Here is a 24746-nt window from a genome sequence, read left to right as displayed (position 1 = left end):
GTCGTCTGACAGAACTGATGCAAAACATCTCTCTGAGCCCAGAAAAGCCTAGAAAGCTTTTCTGAGCATGGAGAGATGTTCTCTGGGCACTAGCCCTTAGAGACTCATTCTCTCGCACTGAGGATGTCTGCAAGGGCTAGTGTCCAGGAGGAAAGGATTAGGTCGGCCACCATAATTGGCAATTGTTATTAGGAATGTAGCTAGCTAGTTGGCTGGTGGATGTGAGGATTGATTGGAAACTTGCCAGCCTGGTGAAAAGGTGGCAGACCTCATGCATTACCTAGATAGGATTTTAGACAGTGCTGGGGAGGAGGCAGCTGTCATGGTACATGTAGACAGCAAAGACATAGGAAGGTGTGGGAGAGAGGTTCTGGAAGCCAAATATAGGCTCTTAGGTAGAAAATTGAAATCCAGAATTTCCAGAGCAGCAGAGCTCCAGAATCTCAAACGATGGTGCAGGAAAAGAGGGCTTTAGTTTTGTTAGGAACTGGGAATCATGTTGGGGAAGGGGGAGCCTATTCCAAAGGGATGGGGCTGCACCTTAACCAGGGTGGAACTAGGCTGCTGGCACTAACCTTAAAAAAAAAAAAAGGAGCGAGAGCAACTTTTAAACTAGAACAAAAGGGAAAGCCGACAGTCGCTCAGCAGTGCATAGTTCAGAGGGAAGTATCATCAAAGGATTTATTTTATTTATTTATTTATTTAACATTTTTATATACCGACCTTCATGAAAGAAAATTCATATCAGATCGGTTTACAGATAACATGAGGGGAATAACAAAGTCAACCATATAACAAGAAATGAAAGTTACATATAACAAGGGGTATTAACCTGGAGGGCTAGGATAGCCGGAGCGATAGAAGGCATAACTGAACAAATTAGATAATACAATAATATGATGAGAAGAGGCATAAGTGTATAGGCTACACTTGTCAGAGAGTTTAGGTAGGAGTCAGTGTCTGAATTAGTGAGGAATTGCTGGAACTGTAGGTTAAGTGAAGGCCTGGATGAAGAGCCATGTCTTAAGTTTTTTGCGGAAGGTAGACGGGCATGGTTCTAATCTGAGTTCTGTGGGCATCTTGTTCCAGATGGTTGGGCCAGCTGTAGAGAAGGTTCTTTCTTTGGTAGATGATAGGCGAGTAGATTTCGTTGTGGGGGGTTGCAGGGAGCCTTTATATGCTTCTCGAATCGGTCTGTCTGATGAGTATAATTTGAGGGGAATCTGGAGGTCTAGTTGTTGTTGGTTGTGAATGACTTTGTGGATTATAGTGAGAGCCTTGTGTAATATTCTATATTTGATTGGCAGCCAGTGCAGGTTCTGTAGTATGGGAGTGATGTGTGTTCCTCTGTTGGTATTAGTCAGGATTCTTGCCGCAGCATTTTGGAGCATCTGTAATGGTTTGATAGATGAAGTAGGGAGCCCGAGGAGAAGAGAGTTACAGTAATCTGTTTTGGAGAAGAGTGTGACTTGGAGCACTGTCCTGAAATCTTGGAAGTGGAGGAGGGGTTTGAGCCTTTTCATGACTTGTAATTTATAAAAACAGTCCTTGGTAGTGTTATTGATGGCTTTCTTAAGATTCAGACGGTTATCAATGATTACTCCAAGGTCCCTTACTTGCGTGATCTGGGTGTTGCCTGCTGGTGGATTGATTAAGGCCGAGTTGTCCGAGGAGATGATTAGGAGTTCAGTCTTATTTGCATTCAGAACTAGATTCAAGTTGGTGAGCAGACTGTTTATAGATTTGAGGCAGATTTCCCAAAAGGCGAGAGATTTAGGGAGAGATTCTGTAATGGGAATCAGAATCTGTACGTCATCTGCATAGAGATAGAATTTTAATTTTAGATCCGTAAGCAGTTGACAGAGGGGCAGGAGGTATATATTGAATAGTGTGGGTGACAAGGAAGAGCCTTGTGGTACTCCTAATGTTGATTTGACATCTGGGGATTCGTTGTTATTGATTTTTACTTTGAAGCTTCTGTTACTTAGAAAGGAGTTAAACCAGCTGTGTGCAGATCCTGTTAATCCGATTTCTGCTAGGCGATTTAGTAGGATGGCGTGGTTCACTGTGTCAAATGCGGCTGAAATGTCCAGAAGGACTAGGATAAAAGATTGACCTTTGTCTAGGCCCATGAGGATGTGATCGGCAAGGGAGATAAGTAGGGTTTCTGTACTAGCTGCTTTACGAAAGCCATATTGGGATGGGTGAAAGATATTGTGCTCTTCCAGGTATAAAGAAAGTTGTGTATTAACAACTTTCTCCATGATTTTTGCTAAAAAAGGGAGGTTGGATATGGGGCGGAAGTTGGAGGGTTCACTTGTGTCGAGGTTAGGTTTCTTCAGGAGCGGTTTGAGGGATGCGGTTTTCAGCCTGTCCGGGTAGATTCCTTGGGCGAGTGAGCAATTTATAATGTTGGCCAATGCTCTGGAAATAGTATTCGGGATGAGAAGCAGTAGTTTAGTTGGAATGTGATCTGTTGGGTGGTTTGATGGTTTTAGTTTCTTAAGTATAGATTCGATTTCCAGTGGTGTTGTAGGTTCAAAGGAATCAAGGATGGCCCCAATATAAGTCCTGGAATTGAAAATTATGGAGGGTGGAGTTGCATTGTTCGGTAGGCGTGCTAATGTGTCTGCAGTTTTTTTCTGAAAGTAGAGTGCTAATTCGTCTGCTTTGGTTTGTGCTTGGTCGTCTGGAATGGTGGGTGTAGGTGATTTTGTGAGTTGGGAGACGTAAGAGAATAGGGTCCTGGCATCAAATTGAAGGTCGTGTATTCTGTGGGCATAGAAGTCTCTTTTTGTCTTTAAGATGGTGATCCTGTAGTTGTGGAGGGTGCGTTTGTAATCAGATAAATTAGTGGAGTTGGGGATCTTACGCCATTCGTATTCTTTGTGTCTGAGATTTTGTTTCATCTGCTTGAGTTCTGGGGAGAACCAGGGTTGTTTCTTCTTCTGTATTGAGTTGATTATTTTCACCGTTTTAGGACATAATTTATTTGCTATTGCCTCAGTGATATTGTGCCAGGAGAGGAAGGCTGCATCTGGGCTAGTGGTGTCCAGATTGGGGAGTTCTTTGGTGAGATGATCACTGAGTGTGTCAGAAGTGCAGGTTTTCCTAAATTGGATGGTGGAAGGTGGTTGAGGAGGTTTAGGGCTTTCTTGAGTCATGAGTGTGGTTGTAATTATTGAATGGTCTGACCAGGGAATTATGGTACAGATAGGATCATTTTTATAAGATATATTAGAATTGATGAAGATGAGGTCCAGAGTGTGTCCTGCTTTATGGGTAGGTTTTTCTATGATTTGTTTAAAGCCCATTGCACCCAGGGTGGTAAGGAGTGCTTCACAGTTAGGGGTGAGGGGAGAGGCGTCTACATGGAGGTTGAAGTCCCCCATTATTATGGCTGGCGAGTCCATGTTGATGTATTTGGCTATTGTTTCTATTAGGGGGGAGATATCTGAGTCCAGTAGTCCTGGCGGAGCATATATTAGAAGAATTTGTAGGAGTTTAGATTTGAAAAGACCTAATTCGAGTTTTGTAGGTGTGATGGTTTTGATTGGAAGTGAATTAAGTTTGAATTCCTTTTTGGTAGCTAGAAGAATACCACCTCCTCGTTTCTGAAATAACAGAGGAGATATGACATCCTGATAGAGAGGTTCCAATAAAAGCAAAAGTAGCCCATGTGCCTATAAGTAAGGAACCATCTGAGTTAAAAGATTCCAAATTGCAGGTTGTTAATACCAAAAAAACCATACTTTAAAATGTCTGTCTGCTAATGCCAGAAGTCTAAAAAGTAAGATGGGAGAGAGAGACTGTATAGCACTGAATGAAGAGGTAGACATAATCAGAGACCTGATGGAAGGAGGATAACCAATGAATCAGTGCTATATCAGAATACAGATTATATTGTCATGGTAGGCTGGATCAACTTGTTAAGGGGGGAGACTCTATAAAGTATAGCATAGAGTCCAGCAGGGTAAACTTCTAGCACAGTAGATTCTTTATGGGTGGAAATTCCATGTGTGATGGGGAGGACTATAGTGGTGGGGGGATATATTACCATTCACCTGGCCAAAATGAAATACTAAGAGATTAGGGAAGCTAACAAATTTGGCAGCACAGTAATAATGGGGGATTTCAATTACTGAATCAGTAGAAGAAAAATGATTTGGCTAAAACAAAATTACATCCCTAAAACATCATCTCATCAAATATTAAGGGTAAGTATGTAATCAATTTTAAGTAAACCTAAACACATTAATTAAAAAATATATATTGTTATTAATTTAAACAATTTATAACCAATTTGTATCAGCAATCAAATGCACATCTACTTATTTATTTGTTTTTATTTATTTAGATTTATATTCTGCTTTTTACACTTTTCCAGAGGGCTTGCAATCTAAGTTTGTACCTGAGGCAATGGAGGGTAAAGTAACTTGGCCAAGGTCACAAGGAGCGATGGCAGAACCCTAGTCTCCTCGTTCATAGCCCACTGCTCTAACCACTAGGCTACTCTTCCACTCCCCTTATATTTATATATCAAATGCTTATACAACAAGATATAAAAAGTATCATGAGAAAAAATGTTTACATACACATCCATACCAAAAACACTCACACACATGCACATCACCAATTTATAAAAACAAAGGTTACAATAAAATCTAAATATATGTAGCTTTCACAATACTTTGAACAATCTGTAAGTTTTCTCTAACTGTTTTTGAAGAAACTACCATATTTTAAATCTAGAATGTGAATCTTCATATAAAGAGAAATCCCCACAATTTTGAATTCCAAATGTAGATCTTCATGCGAAAGAGAATCACGTTCTTCATATAAAAGAGAATCCCGACCAGGTCCCAAGTTTCGCCTCAAAAACAAGGCTACTTCAGGGGAACTAAAGTACAAAAAATAAATTATTTAAACCAAAAAATATATTTGATTTTGTTTTTACCAAAGATCATTTTCTTACCAGAACTATCACTTACCAACTTTAAATATAATATACCATAAACTGGAAGTGATTTTTGAACCAATGTTGCTCAAAAAAAATTCTTTGGAAATATTCTTATCACCATTCACTACCAGCATTGGACTTTGCTCTGATATCAGCACTGCTCACCGGCAATGGTGCTCGCACTAACATTGGCACTGCCAGCCAATATCTGGGCTCACTTATAAACCTCAAAAAATAGAAACAATAACTTTAAAAATTGAAAAATACAGAACCATCTACCTTATTCTAAAGTCTCAAGGGACATTTTAATTCTCACAAAATAACCTGATAGAGATCACCTACCTTTATTGGGCAGGAAAACTCACGTCGCCAGAAAGGGAATGGCAAGGCGCCAATACACCAAAGTTTTCCGAACAGCTTAAAATATAACAAAGAACAAAAAGGTACATAATATTCAAAAAAGACTTTACCTCCAATCGATGGTCCTGAACAATAGATAACCCAGATTTACCGAAATATCTCAAAATGTCAAAATGCTCAGTACACAGAAACGGCCCCACTGAGACCGCTGCAAGCAAACATTTTCTTTTCTTCTGTCATATTTAAACTAGCCAAAAGCTACAAATCAAACAATCAGAAGGAACCACAAAGTAAAAACCATCCAATCATAGTTGACCAAATGGGGCTTATGTATATAAACATCCTTTTTTTACTTTTGTCCTCATAGACCAACCCCATACTGCGAACTAACCAATCATAAAGAGGCTCATAGCGTAAGCTACCCAATCATAGTTTAACTAGAAAACACACCATATATACAAACAGACTGTCTATATTTTTCTGTATATATAACATGTTGCAAAACAGTCATTCCCTGTACGTACCCGGATCAGTCCAGACCGTGGGTTGAGTATACATGTTTATATATATCTCTATATATATATATATATATATATATAAACCATGTTGCAAAACCATCCATAAGTGATCCCTTGGGGAGGAGGCATCATCCTCTAGCAGCCCTGGGAGTCCTAGGCATTCCCCACTAATATCGGTGCTGAGTACCAAACCTCCTCGGGGCTCTGAGGAGGCTCCAGTGACATCTTGTCATCATCCTCCTCCATCGGTCCTAACTTCACTGGGCTTCCAGGAGGAGCTGGACCGCAGGGTTCAGATTGCAGTGCTCTAAACCCTGCAGGGTATCGAACCACCCCCAGCACCAGCCCCCATACTGGTGCTGGAGCCTAAGCCATCTCTTTTGGTGCCCCTGCTAGAACATCTGGACGTCCTACTCTGCGTCCTTCCGACGCAGCTGGTGCCCAGGGGACCATCGGTTCCCCAGCAGCCACCGATGTCCTCCTCCAGAGCAATTACCATTATTGGGTCCTCTGAGGAGGAAGATTTACTGTGGCCACCGGCACCTTCGGGTCTGCTTGTCCCGTGACCAAAATTCCCCAATCCCATTCCTGGGCCTTTGGGAACCTCAGTGCCTTTGCCGCTCTCAAGGCCATTGGTGCTCTCGATGCCCTCAGTGGCCAGACCAAGGAGCTTGGACAGGGCCCATCCACGCAGGCACCCAAGGGACCTTGGCGAGGAAGAGGCCCAGTATGACCCCCCTGGGGAGATGATACTTCGGAGTCTTCTTCTGAGGACTCTGGTGATCTCCTTTCGGACCCTTCTCCACCAGATGAGATGCGTAGGTCTCCCCCAGAGGATCTTTCTTTTGCGGCTATGTCCAGGCAATGGCTGAAGTCATCCAGTTTCAGCTCCTCACAGAGGAGGATGCTCGACATAAGATGCTGGAAGTCCTCCAGTTCGTCGATGCCCCGAAGGAGCTAGTGGCTATCCCAGTCCATGATATCTTTAAGGAATTCTCCTTAGGATTTGGGAACATCCGGTGTCAGTTTCTCCTGTTAACAGGAAGGCAGATGCTATCTACCTGGTTCAACAGGCTTTGGGATTTGAGAGGCAAGACCTCCCTCATCAATCGTTTGTGGTGGATTCTGCTCTCAAAAAAGCTAAGTGCTCCCGCACCCATGCCTCTGCCCCTTCGGGCTGGGATCACAGGTCGCTGGATGCTCTAGGTAGAAAAGTGTATCAGGGTGCTATGCTCATCGCCCGTATCGCCTCCTACCAATTATATATGACCCAGTACAAATGGAACCTGTGGAAGCAGGTCCAGGAGCTGTCTGAACGTCTGCCACAACAGCAAGAAGATACATTCTCGGTGATAGTACAGCAGAGTCTGGAGTCGAGAAAACATGAGGTGAGTTCCACCTATGATGATTTTGAGACAGCGGTGAGAGTAGCAGCAGTAGGTATTGGTGCCCGCAGGATGGCCTGGCTCCACGCCTGGGACCTCTGGCTGGAAGTCCAGGAAAAGCTGGGTGATCTGCCCTGCATGGGAGAAAATCTCTTCGGGGATAAGGTCAGGGATGCGGTAGCCCAATTGAAGGATCACCATGAGACCCTTCAACGGTTGTCAGTTAGCATTTCTGATCCACCATCCTCAGTGAGGAAGTCCTCGTGACAAGGCTCGAGGAAATCCTTCTATCGTCAGAGGAAATACTACTTTCTGGCCTTGAGGGCTCATACACCTCGCACTGGTTCCAGGTGTCATTCCCGCCAGCAGTGGACCCCCAGGCCTTGGCTAAATTTCAGGAATGTCCCTGTGGACTTCGCCCATGTCCATGGTGGATTTTGTCTGCTCCACAGGAAACATTTGTGACAGTGCTCTCCGCCCTTCTAATGGCAGGAGCGGTAGAACCCGTTCCCTTTTACCAGCAGGGCCGAGGGTTCTATTCAAGGTATTTTCTGATACCAAAGAGAACTGGGGGCCTACACCCTATTCGTGATCTCAATGCCTTGAACAAATTCCTTCAGAGGGAAAAATTCAAAATGGTCTCTGGGCACCCTGATCCTACTCCTCAGAAGAGAAGACTGGCTCTGCTCCCTTGATCTGAAGGATGCCCACTCCCAAACTGCGATCTTCCCGGGTCACAAAAAGTATCTTTGCTTTATGGTGGGAAAAGCTCACTTCCAGTATCGAGTGCTGCTGTTTGGCCTGGCCTCAGCCCTTCGAGTCTTCACCAAGTGCCTGGCAGTGGTGGGAGCACACTTTGGGCATCAGGGGGTACATGTGTTCCTCTACTTGGATAGCTGGCTGGTCAAAAATGCCTCCCAACAGGAGGCGCTTCACTTTTTAAGTCTGACCATCCAAGTGCTGCAATCTCTGGGATTTGTCATCAATTACCCCAAGTCCCACCTCTACCCGCTGCCCCACCTGGACTTCATAGGAGCCAGACTGGACACTATTCAGTCCAAGGCGTTTCTGCCCCATGATCAGGCGCTTGCCCTGTCATCGCTGCTGAGCTTGGTCCGCAGCCATCATCAGGATCCTGCTAGTCTGCTGCTTCATCTTTTGGGCCACGTGGCTGCGTCTGTCCATGTCTCTCCATTGACCTGCCTCTGCATGCGCAATGGACATTGCATTCACAATGACAGCAGGCATCCCAGGACCTCGAGGCACGTGTTTACATCATGCCACCTTTGCAGGTCTCCCAGTCTTGGTGGGAGAATCTCTCCAACCTGGAGCAGGGAATATCTTTTCAGCTTGTCCCGCCTCAGGTGGTGCTTACCACCAATGCCTCCCCTCGTGGTTGGGGGGGGGGTTCATGTGCACAACCTTCACATGCAGGTTCGGTAGACTGCTCAGGAATCTCTATATCAGATCAACGTCTTGGAGCTTCGGGTGATTCGTTATGCCTTTTGGGCATTTCGAGACCGCTTGTCCCACAAGACAGTCCTGATCCGGACAGACAATCGAGTTGCAATGTGGTACATCAACAAGCAGGAAGGCGTGGTGCAGATTTGGTCCTGGGCTCTATCGCAGGGCATGCTTCTCAGAGCGATGTACCAGGCTGGAGCAATAAAGGTGGTAGCGGATCGTCTGAGTCATAAGTTCCAGCCACACAAGTGGTCACTGGATTCAGCAGTGGTGGCCCGGATTTTCAACTAGTGGGGAACACAGGATGTGGCTCTCTTTACCTCCCCCTGCAACTGCAAGCTGAGCAAATTTTGCTCCCTGTTCAGGACGGACGGACTTCTAGCTTTGGACACCTTTGTCCAGCATTGGGGCTCAAGTCTGTACAGATATCCTCCTTTTCCACTGGTCATACTGTATTGAAGCTCCAGCAAAACCTGGGGACCATGATTTCTGTGGCCCCGTACTGGTCCAGACAGGTCTGGTTCCCGCTCCTTCAGGACCTCTGTTAGAGAGTCTATCCTTCTGGGGACCTCGCCCCATCTGATAACGAAGATCGGGGCAGACTGTGCCATCCAAACCTCTAGGCATTATCCTTGATGGCCTGGATGTTGAGCACCTAGTCTTGCATCCCCTGGACCTATTTGATGATGTGTCCCAGGTGCTGGTAGCTTCCAGGAAGCCTTCCACCAGGAAGTCTTATTGACTAAAATAGAGGAGGTTCTCCATCTGGTGTGAGGAGCTTGGCTTCGATCCCTTCAACTGTCCCATTCTGAAGTTACTGGACTATCTATGGCACCTCTCCAAAGCTGGGCTGAAAACCTGTCAGGGTCCACCTGAGTACCATCAGTGCCTACCATCAGGGTGTTGCTGGCATGCCCATCTCTGTGTAGCCCATAGTAGGATGGTTTATGCGGGACCTGCTTCAACTGAAACCCACCCCCAGCTTCCTGTTGTGTCCTGGGACCTCAATGTGGTATTGGCGCGGCTCATGCGAGATCCTTTCAAGCCTATGTGCTCCTGCAGTCTGAAGTTCCTTACCTAGAATGTTCTCTTCCTGGTGGCGATCACTTCGGCTTGTAGGGTTAGTGAGTTTCAGGCCTTGGTTACGTATCCGCCCTACACAAAATTCTTTCATGATACGGTGGTCCTGCATATGCATCCCAAGATCCTGCCTAAGGTGGTGACTTATATTCACCTTAATCAGTCCATCATTCTGCCCACTTTTTTTCCAAGGCCCCATTCACACCAGGGTGAACGGGCTCTACACACCTTTGATTGCAAGAGGGCCTTAGCTTTCTATTTAGAATGCACAGCAGACCATAGACAATCCACTCATCTTTCAACAAGAGTAGACAGGGAGTTGCGGTGGGCATGTAAACTCTGTCCAATTGGCTAGTGGATTATATCTCCTTCTGCTGTGCACAAGAGGGCCTTCAGCTTGGAGGCTAGATTAAGGCTCACTCTGTGAGGGCTATGGTGGCGGCAGTAGCCCACTTGAGGGTGGTTCCGTCGCCAAAATCTGCAGGGCTGCAACATGGAGTTCTCTACAGATGTTCACTGCTCACTACTGCTTGGACAAGGATGGTCGGCAAGACAGTAGCTTCGGCCATTCTGTGCTTCGCAACCTCTTCCAGGCCTAAACCCAACTCTCCCTATCTGAGGCCCATAGTTTGGGATCAGGCTGCCTCCCTATCTTATTAACAGCACCGCAGTTGTTTTTGTACCCATTGGCACCTGGTTGGGTGTCAGTTGGTCATACTTGTTGCCGGGAGAAGCCTGTAGCTTGGTATTCACCCATCTGTGAGGACAAATATCCTGCTTGTCCTAGGAGAAAGCAGAGTTGCTTACCTGTAACGTGTTCTTCTAGGACAGCAGGATGTTAGTCCTCACGAAACCTGCCCGCCACCCCACAGAGTTGGGTTCTCCTGTGGGGTGGCGGGCACACTGGGCAAGCCCAGTGTGCCAGTTAAAGTTCTAGAAACTTTGACAAAAGCTTTCTGTGCCGGGCTCCATCTGATGTCACCCATCTGTGAGGACCAATATCCTGCTGTCCTAGGAGAACACCTGTTACAGGTAAGCAATTCTTCTTTCTCTTATATGAAGACTGTGATTCTCTTTCATATGAAGATCTACATTTTGAATTCAAAATCATGGGGTTTTCTCTTTATATGAAGATTCACATTCTGGATTAAAAATTGGGTTGTTTCTTGAAGAATAGTTAGAGAAAATTTACAGGTTGTTAATGTTGTGAAAATTGCATATATTTAGATTTTATTGTAATCTTTGTTTTTATAAATTGGTGTGCATGTGTGTTTTTTTTGTATGAATGTGCATGTAAACATTTTTTATTAATTCTCATGATACTCTTTTTATCTTGTTGTATAAGCATTTGATATATAAATATAAGTAGATGTCCATTTGATTACTGATACAAATTGGTTTATAAATTGTTTAAATGAATAAATATATTTTTAATTAATGTTTAGGTTTACTTAAAATTGATTATATACTTACCCTTATTATTTGATGAGATTCAATTACCCAAATATTGACTGGGGAGGTAAAGTTTCTATATGAAATAAATGAATGCTTCATGGATCAGCTAGTCAAGAAGCAACGAGAGGGGGATCCATTTTAGACCTAATTTTTAGTAGATCACAGGATTTCGTATGAGAGGTAACAGTAATGGGGCTACTTTGGCAACAGTGATCATAGTGCAATCAAATTTTATTTAATGACTGGAAGGAGGATATTAATGCAATCTGCATCTCTAGAATTAAACTTTCAAAAGGGAAACTGAGAAAATGAGAAAAATAGAGAAAACTGAAAGGTGCAGCTACAAAGGTTAAGAGTTTACATCAGGCATGGTCATTGTTTAAACCATTATGGCAGCCCAGTCCAGATGTATTCCATGCATTTAAAAAAGTGAAAGGAAGGCCAAATGTCTGGCATAATTAAAAGGTGAGTTGAAAGAGTTTACTTTAGCCAAAAGAACTTTTTTCAAACACTGGAAAAAGATACAGCTGAAAAAAAATAGGAATAAGCATTAGCAAATTAGATGTAAAATATTGATAAGCCAGGTAACCAGAAACTGGCCATAGAAGCAAAAACTCATGATAAAACTTTAAAAAATATATCCGAAGGACAACGCTTGTGAGATGATAGAGGGGTTAAAGAAGCACTTAGGGAAGATAATGCCATTGCAGAAAGAGTAAATTAATTCTTTGCTTCAGTATTTACAGAAGAGAATGTTGAGGAAATACCCATGCCAGAATCTGTAATCAATGGTGATGATGCCAAAGAACTAAAACAAATCACGATGAAGCTGGAAGATGTAATATGTCAGATTGACAAACTAAAAAGTTGCAAATCACCCAGACCAGATGGTATACACCCCTGAGTCCTGAAAAAACTAAATGAAGTTACAGATCTATTACTAGTAATTTGTTACCTATAATTAAAATTGTCCATTATATTGGAAATTTAGAGGGTGGCCAAGAGCTCAGGGGTGATCCAAGCAACTATAAGACAGGTTAGTCTGACTTCAGTGCCAGAAAAAGCATGGAAACTAATTTAAAGAACAAATCACAGAACATATAGAAAGACATGGTTTAATGGGATTTACACAAGGGAAATCTTGCCTTACCAATTGGCTATATTTTCTTGAAGGGGTTAATAAAAATATGGCTAATGGTGAGCCAGTAGAAGTAGTGTATTTGGATTTTCAGAAGGTGTATGACAAAGTGCCTCATAAGAAACTTCTGAGAAAATTTTAAAAAATCTCAGCATAGGAGACAATGTCCTATTGTGAACCTCAAACTGGATAAAAGATAAGAAACGGAGAATAGGACTAAATGGTCAGTTTTCTCAGTGGAAAGCATAAACAATGGAGTGCTTCAGGGATTTTTGCAGTAAACAGATACAAAATATTAACCTTACAGTAACAGCTATTCTCATGAACATTTTTGAATCGCATAAATGTTGGTATTACATGTAACTTTTTCATTCCTAATAACCCCTATCCCTCCCATCCCTCCCCATAGCAGTATTATCCTGGGAGAAATACAGTAAAATAAAATGTAAGACATCCAAATGAAATACACAGAGCATAATAAAGGGGCTATGATCTAAGCAACATGTTTCTGTAGTAGCATACAATGATTCCTCTTTCCCCAGATGGCCCTCTCTTCACTACACAACACACACCCTCTTAAATACGCTCCCTCTCATACACACAGGCTGACACACACACACACACACACACACACACACACTCTTCCTCTTTCCCACAATCACGTTCCCTCTAATTCATACACAAACACTCTTCTCACTCTCACACATACAAATATTCTCTCTCACATATGCTCGCTCCCTCACACACAAACACACACTCATCTACATGCAAACACATGAACCATCTTAAACACACTCCTGCTCACACATGCACACTTGCTTTCACACATACGCACACACTTCCTCTCATACATTCACATGCTCTCTCACACACAAACACATACTCCCTCTGCATACACATATGTTCCCTCTAACACACATGCATGCTATGTCCGTTTCTCTCTCAAACTCTTGTTACATATATGCACATACTCCCTCTGTTTCACACACACACTCCCTTTCATTCTCTCACACATGCTCCTTCTCATACATACATACATGCACTCTCATCTCTCACACTCAAATATATTGTCCATCACACATACACATGCTCCCTCTAAAACACATACTCACACCCTCTAACACACATTCATCTCACACACTTATACTCCCCCTCTCACACCAATGCTCCCTTTCTTGCACACATGTTCCCTCACGCACATGCTTCCACATGCAAGCCCTCTTAAGCACGCTCCCTATCACACATGTGCATGCTCCCTCTCACAAACTCACACATGCTCCTTGTCACAAACACACACATGCTTCTTCTCTCACGCATACACTCCTTATTTTCTCACACATGCTCTCTGATTTGCGCACATGTACTCCCTCTAATTCACACTCATGCCCTCTAACTCACACACATGCATACGTACTCTATCCTTGTCAGTCTCTCTCATGCATATACTCCTTCTCTCACTCACACAGATGCTGCCTCTCATTCGCATGCACACACTTCCCCTCTCACACATATGCTCCCTCTTACTGACACAAACACGCTCCCTCTTATCTCACTCTCACATGCTCTCCTTCGCTCTCACATTCTTCATTTCACACTTACACATGCTCCCGCTCTCTTTCATACACACACAATCTCTTTAACTCGCACACCCGCTCCCTCTAACTCATACACACACACATGCTCCCTCTAATTCACACATGCTCTCTCTAACTCATACACACGTTTGCTCCCTGTCAGTCTTACATTTAACTCTCTCATGCGCACACACATGCTCCCTCATGCACACAATGCTTCCTTTCTCTCTCTTAAACAGCCTCTCATTCTCACATATGCGCATTCTCACTCTCAATCACATATTCTCACTCTCACACATATGGGACTTCACACACACATACACACTCCCTCTAACTTGCATACATACATGCTCCCTCTAATACACTCTCACATGTTCTCTCTCTCTCTCACATGTCCCCTTTCATTCTCATGTGCACACACCCTCTTGCTCACACACACACACATGTTCAGTCTTATTCTTTCATATGTACGCACACACAGTAACACACTCCCTCTGGCTTTCACACACATATATACACACCTATGCTGCCTCTCACTCTGTCACTCATATACATAAACAGACGCTCCCTTTGACATTCACATACAAAGACTCCCTCTCTCAAACAAAAAAACACCCGCTATCTCCCTGACACACACACAGTCACCATGTTCCCTCTCACAAACACATGCTCCTTCTGTCACATATATTCATGCGCGCACACACACACGTTCTCTCCTTACATACACATGCTACCTCTAACTCGTGCACACAGACATGCTCTCTGACTCTTACACATGCTCCCTCTGAGTCTTTCACATACACATGCTTGCTGTCGCTCTCCTGCACATACCGTCCCTCTCTCTCTCACACACATCCCTCTTGCACGCACACTCCCATACACATACATTTCCTCTTACTCCCTTTTTCTCTCACACTTCTCTCACACACACATACTCCCTCTCGAATACACACATGCTTCCTCTCATTATCTCATACACATGTTCATGCTCCCTCTCTCATGCACACATATGTCTCTTCCCCCACACACACAACTCTCCCACACACACATACATGCACTTCCTCTCTCACATGCAGATGAGATTTTTCTTGAGTGGGGGTACACCCAGAAGAGATTTGTGACCGATATGACCAACAAGATAAACAGCTTGTATTATAGGAGAAAGTCGCAAGGCAAACTAGCATCTGGCACCTTCTCACATCAATGGGGGAAAAGACTGTATGTGTATCCAGATGTTACCTCTGGTTGCTAAAACCTTAGTAAAATTCAGAAGAGACTAAGAAACTGTAATCCTCTTGGCACCTGTTTGTCCAAATCACATTAGGCCCCATCTTCTTTTGGTGGTGTCTTTCAAGAGGCCTATTCAGCTGGAGAATTTTTCAACTCCAATCACACAGAACCAAGGGAGATTTCTTCTCCGCAATATCCAGTATCACACATTCTTCTGGCTTTTAGAAAGGAATCCACCTAGAAATCTAATGGGTTGAAGTGGATGAGTTTTACCAGGTGAGAACAAGGTCATTGATGCTTTCCAATGTCCCACAAAAAATACTGCTTGACTACATAAGAACATAAGAAAATGCCATACTGGGTCAGACCAAGGGTCCATCAAGCCCAGCATCCTGTTTCCAACAGTGGCCAATCCAGGCCATAAGAACCTAGCAAGTACCCAAAAACTAAATCTATTCCATGTTACCATTGCTAAGGGCAGTGGCTATTCTCTAAGAGAACATAATAGCAGGTAATGAACTTCTCCTTCAAGAACTTATCCAATCCTTTTTTAAACACCGCTTTACTAACTGCACTAACCACATCCTCTGGCAACAAATTCCAGAGTTTAATTGTGCGTTGAGTAAAAAAGAACTTTCTCTGATTAGTTTTAAATGTGCCCAATGCTAACTTCATGGAGTGCCCCCTAGTCTTTCTACTATCCGAAAGAGTAAATAACCTATTCATGTCTACCCGTTCTAGACCTCTCATAATTTTAAACATCTCTATCATATCCCCCCTCAGTCGTCTCTTCTCCAAGCTGAAAAGTCCTAACCTCTTTAGTCTTTCCTCATAGGGGAGCTGTTACATTCCCCTTATCATTTTGGTAGCCCTTCTTTGTACCTTCTCCATCGCAATTATATCTTTTTTGAGATGCGGCGACCAGAATTGTACACAGTATTCATGGAGTGATACAGAGGCATTATGACATTTTTCCTTTTATTCACTATTCCCTTTCTAATAATTCCCAACATTCTGTTTGTTTTTTGACTGCCGCTGCACACTGAACAGACTATTTCAATGTGTTATCCACTATGACCCCTAGATCTCTTTCTTGGGTTGTAGCACCTAATATGGAACCCAACTTTGTGTAATTATAGCATGGGTTATTTTTCCCTATGTGCATCACCTTGCACTTATCTACATTAAATTTCATCTGCCATTTGGATGCCCAATTTTCAAGTCTCACAAGGTCTTCCTGCAATTTATCACAATCTGCTTGTGATTTAACTACTCTGAACAATTTTGTGTCATCTGCAAATTTGATTATCTCACGCGTCGTATTTCTTTCCAGATCATTTATAAATATATTGAAAAGTAAGGGTCCCAATACAGATCCCTGAGGCACTCCACTGTCCACTCTCTTCCACTGAGAACATTGTCCATTTAATCCTACTCTGTTTCCTGTCTTTTAGCCAGTTTGCAATCCACGAAAGGACATCGCCACCTATCCCATGACTTTTTACTTTTCCTAGAAGCCTCTCATGAGGAACTTTGTCAAACGCCTTCTGAAAATCCAAGTATACTACATCTACCGGTTCATCTTTATCCACGTGTTTAACTTCTTCAAAAAAGTGAAGCAGATTTGTGAGGCAAGACTTGCCGTGGGTAAAGCCTTGCTGACTTTGTTCCATTAAACCATGTCCTTCTATATGTTCTGTGATTTTGATGTTTAGAACACTTTCCACTATTTTTCCTGGCACTGAAGTCAGGCTAACCGGTCTGTAGTTTCCCGGATCGCCCCTGGAGCCCTTTTTAAATATTGGGGTTACATTTGCTATCCTCCAGTCTTCAGGTACAATGATGATTTTAATGATAGGTTACAAATTTTTACTAATAGGTCTAAAATTTCATTTTTTAGTTCCTTAGAACTCTGGGGTGTATACCATCCGGTCCAGGTGATTTACTACTCTTCAGTTTGTTAATCAGGCCTACCACATCTTCTAGGTTCACCGTGATTTGATTCAGTCCATCTGAATCATTATCCATGAAAACCTTCTCCATTATGGGTACCTCCCCAACATCCTCTTCAATAAACACCGAAGCAAAGAAATCCATTTAATCTTTCTGCGATGGCCTTATCTTCTCTAAGTGCCCCTTTAACCCCTCGATCATCTAACTGTCCAACTGACTCCCTCACAGGCTTTCTGCTTCGGATATATTTTAAAAAGCTTTTACTGTGAGTTTTTGCCTCTTCAGCCAACTTCTTTTCAAATTCTCTTAGCCTGTCTTATCAATGTCTTACATTTAACTTGCCAACGTTTATGCTTTATCCTATTTTCTTCTGTTGGATCCTTCTTCCAATTTTTGAATGAAGATCTTTTGGCTAAAATAGCTTCTTTCACCTCCCCTTTTAACCATGCCGGTAATCGTTTTGCCTTCTTTCCACCTTTCTTAATGTGTGGAATACATCTGGACTGTGCTTCTAGAATGGTATTTTTTAACAATGACCACGCCTCTTGGACATTTTTTACTTTTGTAGCTGCTCCTTTCAGTTTTTTTCTAGCAATTTTTCTCATTTTATCAAAGTATCCCTTTTGAAAGTTTAGCACGAGAGCCTTGGATTTGCACACTGTTCCTCTTCCAGTCATTAAATCAAATTTGATCATATTATGATCACTATTGTCAAGCGGCCCCACCACCATTACCTCTCTCACCAAGTCCTGTGCTCCACTGAGAATTAGATCTAAAATTGCTCCCTCTCTCGTTGGTTCCTGAACCAATTGCTCCATAAAGCTATCATTTATTCCATCCAGGAATGTTATCTCTAGCATGTCCCGATGATACATTTACCCAGTCAATATTGGGGTAATTGAAGTTTCCCATTATTACTGCACTACCAATTTGGTTAGCTTCCCTAATTTCTCTTAGCATTTCACTGTCCGTCTCACCATCTTGACCAGGTGGACGGTAGTATACCCCTATCACTATAGTCTTCCCCGACACACAAGGGATTTCTACCCATAAAGATTCAATTTCTTTTACATCTTTCTACATCTTTTATTTATATTTGATTTTCCGCTTATACACCATTCATTACAAGGTGGATTACAATAAAATAAAATGCAAAAGAGCAAACAAACAAAAAAAATATAAAATATATATTCATAATAAAATTATAAAAATATAATACTACAATTAAATTACAATAACTGGTAATCCATTAGTGACTAAAGACCAATTCTATCAGGATTTACCTCAGTGCAGTTGAAGCTTATTATATAGAAGGTAATTTTATCACTATTTAGTCTCTAGTTCTTTTTGCAGCACTTTCTTTGATTGAAGCATCTTATCAAATGACCCTTGTCTTGTTTTGGGTTCTCGGTGTGGTACTTAAATAGCTGGTGAAAGCCATTGAAATCATGCAGGCTCAAATATGTTTGGTGGTTAATTAAGCATGTAGATTGTGTGAACTCCAAGCTCTAGTGATTTATTTACCTTACTATAAAATAATAGAGCAGTTGTATACTCATGCTAAGGTTCTTCCTAAGGTGGTATTGGACCTTAATCAGCCATTTTTTCTACCAGTATTTTTTTTTTCCCATGCCCATTATTCACAAGCCTTAAGGTTTGGATTGCAAGATAGCCCTTGCTTTCTGTCTGACTGTGGACTCAAGCCTGTAGAAGGTCCACTCAGCTTTGTTATTTTGACCCAATCAGACCTGGGATTGCTGTCGCCAAACAAGCCTTCTCTAATTGGATAGCAGATTGTATCTTCTTCTATTATGCCCAAGTATGTCTAACGTTGGATGGACATGTCAAGGCTCATAATATCAGAGCCATGGATATCTGTTGCCCATCTGAGATTGGCTTCTATTTAGAAGAGACAGTGTCACATAATGGACTTTCATACAATCATTTGCAACCCATTCTTTAAATACTGACTCATAGAACAATAGGTTTGGCTGATCTGTCTTCTACAATCTCTTTGAAGGTTAGAATCCAACTTTATCCCCAGTAGATCATTTTTATTATTTTGGGTTTTATATATAGATAAAGATATACTTAGCTGACAAACCCAGGATTTTGAATTTTCCACCCTCTGAACAGGAAAGTGATTACCTGGCTAAACCTTACTTGGACAAAAGTGAGATATGTGTAAATATTCCAGGGATGGGGCTAAAACCTAGGTACCATCGATATTCAGTGCTACCTGGCTAAATTTATCTGGGTATTTCTGGTCATTGTGCAGAACAGATATAAAGTTATTTGAATATATTTATTCAGTATATGACTGGATATGTTAAAGGAAAAAAATCCTCTGAGGCCAGCAGTGGTGTTATATTCCCCCCCCCCCCCAATTAAAAAATGTGGGTGCTGTAACAGCAGATTGGCCCCACTTGCATGGGGGTAGTGGGGGAATCTCCCCACACCTCCCAGAACTTAAACAAATTGAAAAGCAAATATAAATAATATTCAAATGAGATGATTCAAAGGAAATGAAACAAATCTCAGTGAATACACACAAATCCCTTGGTCAGACCACTTCCTCATACAATCCTCCATCAAATGCATTGAACACCATTTAACACAGAGAGAAAAAGAACCCATCAAATTTAAATATCGTCCACCCTATAACTTAGATAACCTGAAGGACAGACTAGAAGAAAATCTAACTAATCTAGACTACACAGACTGCCACACTGCTACCACTGCATGGATGAAAATAACAAAAAGCATAGCTGATGAGACAAACCCGATTAAATGTATAAACATCAAGGAACCCAAACTAACAAACCCCTGGCATAATGAGAATATAAAGGAAGTCAAAAGAAATCTAAGGAAACAAGAAAAAGAGTGGAGAAAAGCTAAAACAACCGAAAGCCTAACCAAATACAGAAAGCTACTAGCCTACTATGAAAAAACAATTCTAGATACAAAGAAACAGTACTACAGCACTAAAATAGAAAAATACACAAATAACCCTAGAACCTTATTTACCATAGTAAAAAACCTAACAACTGACAAATCCGGAACGCCACAAAATTTACCAGCTAATAGATGTAATGAAATAGCCAAGTTTTTTAATGACAAAATCAACAACCTTAAAGCTAAAATCCCAACTACAGAAAAACAAGTAATTAAAATGAATAAAAGAGATGTTATACCATGGACAACATTCAATGAGTTATCAGAACTAGAAATCGAGTCAATGCTAATGAAGCTAAATCCCGCCCCACATCCAATTGACACATTACCAACCATAGACATAAAAAAAAGTTGTAAGCACAGTATCCCCGACCTTAACAAAAATCGTGAATCTTTCCTTAGAGGAAGGAACTATGCCAGAGACACTAAAAGGGGCTGTAGTAAAACCAATCTTAAAGAAAAAAAACAGTGATCCACTTAATCTAAACAATTACCGACCAGTATCAAACCTCCCCCTAATCGCAAAATTAATTGAGAAAGCCGTACAAAAGCAACTTGTAGAACACTTGGAGAGCAATAATATACTGTATCCGTCACAACACGGCTTTCGAAAACACTATAGTACAGAAACATTGCTGCTTGCATTAACAGATAACATCATGAGAGGGTTCGATAGTGGGAAACATTACATCCTTGGGATGCTAGACCTCTCTGCAGCCTTTGATACCGTAAATCACAACATACTTTTAAATAGACTAGATGAAGTAGGTTTAAGTAACAAAACGATCAAATGGTTTAGATCTTACCTAAGTAACAGATATTTTCAAGTACAAATCAAAGAAGTAATGTCAGAAAAGATAAACCTTCAAACAGGAGTACCACAGGGCTCTGCCCTATCGGCCATACTATTCAACATATATCTCTTACCCCTATGCCACCTACTGGCGGGTCTGGGCATCACACATTACATATACGCCGACGATATCCAGTTAATACTACCCATTGACGACACAATCGAAAAAACATTAAAAATAGCAAATATGTATCTGGATATCATCAAACAACTGCTAAACCAAATGGAGCTAGTAATTAATATTGAGAAAACAGAATTTATACATTTAGAACGAAAAAGAACAGAGATCGTTCAAAACCCAATTATACTCAATAACAACCAAAAAATAGAGTTTGCAGATAAAGTATGGAACCTAGGTGTAATAATTGACACAGAACTTAGCTTAAAACACATATCTCTAAAAGTGAAGGAAGGTTACGCCAAACTAATGGTGCTGAAAAGACTTAAACCTCTTCTAACAACCGCCAACTTCCGATCAGTACTCCAAGCGCTGATCTTTGCTAGTACCGATTACTGTAACGCCCTTATGCTAGGCCTACCATACACGTCACTAAGACCACTACAGATATTACAAAACACAGCTGCTAGAATTTTAACCGGCAAAAGCAAAAGAGACCACATCACAGATACCCTAGCAGAATTACACTGGCTACCCATTGAACAAAGAATTCAGTACAAAACACTATGCACCATACATAAATTAATACACAATGAAAAAGCAGACTGGCTGAACACAGCACTTCGTGTACATGTACCAAATAGGAATCTGAGATCTGCCAACAAAGCACTCCTCACTATTCCATCAGTCAAAACAGCTAGACTCACACAAGTAAGAGAAAGAGCTCTATCCTTGGCAGGACCCATACTTTGGAACACCATGCCCACAGAGTTGAGACTACAAAGCAACAACAAAACCTTTAGAAAAAATCTAAAAACCTGGCTTTTTACACTAGCTTACCAAAAAGAGAAAGGAGCATAGCACTCAAGGGAAAGCAGGTACAAACAATTGAACAACAAACACATAACCAAAATCAATGTGTGTGATTTTAATCAGATTATGTTTCGTTCTTTTAAAGCTCAGCAAAAGGGTGAAAGTACAATGTTAAAGATAATCTAGTAACCTAAACTGGTAAAATGTGAATTGGAAATGACTCATTACACTTACCAATTAATATCATTTACAAACTGTTACCGACCCTAAAATGGCACCTATGTAACTTAAGATACATTAGCATCATTTTATGTGCCTTAATGTAAACCGTTGTGACGGTTCCCACCAAACGACGGTATAGAAAAATGTTAAATAAATAAAATAAATAAATAAACCTCGTAGATGTACTAGGGCAAATTGACAAACTAAAGAGTAGCAAATCACCTGGACCAGATGGTATACATCCCAGAGTGTTGAAAGAACTGGGAAATGAAATTGCGGACCTGATATTATAAATGTGTAAACTATCATTAACATAGTCTATGATATGTGAAGATTAGAGGGTTGCCACTGTAATGCCAATTTTTAAAAAGGGATGAAGGGGTGATCAGGAAACTAAAGACCAGAGAGCCTAACGTCAGTGCCAGGCAAAAAATGGTAGAAACTATCATAAAGAACAAAGTTGCTGAACATATAAATAGGCATAGTTTAATGGGACAAAGCCAACACAGATTTAGCCAAGGGAAGTCTTGCCTCACCAATTTGCTACACTTTTTTGAGGGCGAAAATAAATGTGAATAAAGTTGAGCTAGTTGATATAGTGTATCTGGATTTCCCGAAAGCATTTGACAAAGTTCCTCATGAGAGATTTCTTAGTACATTAAAATGTCATGGGATAGGGGGCAGTCTTCTATTGTGGATTATCAGGTAGTTAAAGATTAAAGATAGAAAACAGAGAGTAGAGCTAAATAGTAAATTTTCTCAATGGAGAAATGTGAATAGTGGAGTGGCCCACGGATCTGTTCTAGGATCACTGCTTTTATTATTGATCCCTATTCTGTTTTATCATATATATTGCTTATATAATTCTTGTTCCTATACAGACTCGCTATGTTTTTCTGATTTATGTATTTTCCTCCTCCTGTAAACCGATGTGATGTTCCTCGAACGTCGGTATAAAAAAAAGCTTCAAATATATCTATAAATGATCTGGAAATGTGAACGAGTGAGGTGATCAAATTTGTCAATGACACGTAGTTATTCAAAGTTGTTAAATCACAAGAGGATTATGAGACATTGCAAGAGGACCTTGCAAAACTGGGAGACTGGGCATGCAAATGACAAATGAAATTTAATGTAGACAAGTGCAAAGTGATGCACTTAGGGAAGGGTAAATCAAATTATAGATAAAAAAAAATGAAAGGTTCCACATTAGGAGCTGCCATTCAGGAAAAGGATCTAGGCGTCATCATTGATAATACATTGACATCTTCTGCTTAGTATGCAGCAGCAGCAGCCAAGAAAGCAAATAGAATGCTAGGGATTATAGGGAAAGGAATGGAGAATAAAACAGAGAAAATCATAATGTATCTGTTTCGCTCCATAGTGCGACCTCATCTTGAGTGTTGTGTGCAGTTTCTGGTCACCACATCTCAAAAAAGATATAGCAGAATTAGAAAAGACATAGAGAAGGGTGACCAAAATGATAAAGAGGATGGAATGATTCCTGTATGAGGAAAGGCTGAAGAGGTTAGGACTTTTCAGCTTGGAGAAGAGACGGCTGAGGGGCAGTTATGATCGATGAGTGGAATGGTGCGAATAAATGTTAATCAGTTTACTCTTTCAAAAAATACAAAACCTAGGGTACACACAATGAAGTTACTAAATAATACATTTAAAACTAATAAGAGAAAATATTTTTTTTTTACTCAATGCATAATTAGCTCTGGAATTCATTGCCAGAAGATGTGGTGAAAGCTATTAGTGTAGTTGCATTTAAAAATGGTTTAGACAAGTTCCTAGAGGAAAATTTTATAAATCATTATTAAGGGAGAGTTGCAAGTATCCACTGCTTATCCCTGGGATAAGCAGCTTGGAATCTATCTACCCCTTGGGATCCTGCCAGGTACTTGTGACTTGGATTGGTCACTGGGCTTGATGGACCCTTGGTGCAACACAGTATGGCAAATCTTATGCTCTTATTTAAATTAGCGAAAATCCCCCAAGCTAGTGTAGAGTGGGAGTAGTCTCTTACCACCTTTTTCTGGCTTAATACATTTATTTATTTATTTAAAACTTTTTTTTTACCGGCATTAGTGGGTACATCATACAGGTTCACAATCGAACCAAAAGTGGAAAATACATAAAACAGGGGCTGGGGGTGAGACAGGAGAAAAGAGGAGGCCGAAAGAGAGCACACAGAATAACAAAATACGCGTATATAAATAACAGGATAATACATGAGTTCTGACAGCTGCAGGCACTTGTGTATTAATATATTCACTTCATTTTTTCCATGATTGGCCCTTTACTGACAGCTGAAGGGTCAGCTTATATTCAGAATATTCAGTAAGTCAGTGAGTGGCAAAGATATTCAGGTAAAGATACCTAGATAATGTATCACTCACTGGCTTGCTGAATATTGTTTAAAAAAAAAAAAAAAAATTTTAGCCGTGGCACAGCAAAGCCCCCATCTCCTGTCCCTCTCCCTGATGTCTTCCAAATTTTAATGGTGCAAACAGAGCCGGTCCACAACCACCATTCTCCTCCTGATTAAATATTATAATCACAACATCCCCACCCCCACCCTGGAGCCTCCAGAAATGTCCTCAGTGTAGAGCGGGGGGGAGTAGTCGGTTTTTTTTTTTTTTGGTTTTTTTTTATCTCCTCC

The 24746-nt window shown here is 41.3% G+C and overlaps 2 protein-coding genes across 2 annotated transcripts in view; both read left to right on the top strand.

The window, feature by feature from the left end:
- Window positions 1-24746, top strand: part of PHOSPHO1 (phosphoethanolamine/phosphocholine phosphatase) — a 231545-nt gene that overhangs the window by 333 nt on the left and 206466 nt on the right. The window lies entirely within an intron of this gene.
- The window catches only part of ZNF652 (zinc finger protein 652), a 198430-nt gene that overhangs the window by 163472 nt on the left and 10212 nt on the right, over window positions 1-24746 (top strand). The gene's annotated exons all lie outside the window — the stretch shown is intronic.

This window comes from Rhinatrema bivittatum, chromosome 12, assembly GCF_901001135.1.
Source record: "Rhinatrema bivittatum chromosome 12, aRhiBiv1.1, whole genome shotgun sequence".
Classification (NCBI taxonomy): domain Eukaryota; kingdom Metazoa; phylum Chordata; class Amphibia; order Gymnophiona; family Rhinatrematidae; genus Rhinatrema; species Rhinatrema bivittatum.
The sequence above is the reverse complement of the archived record's forward strand: the minus strand, read 5'-3'. Positions and strand labels throughout refer to the sequence as shown.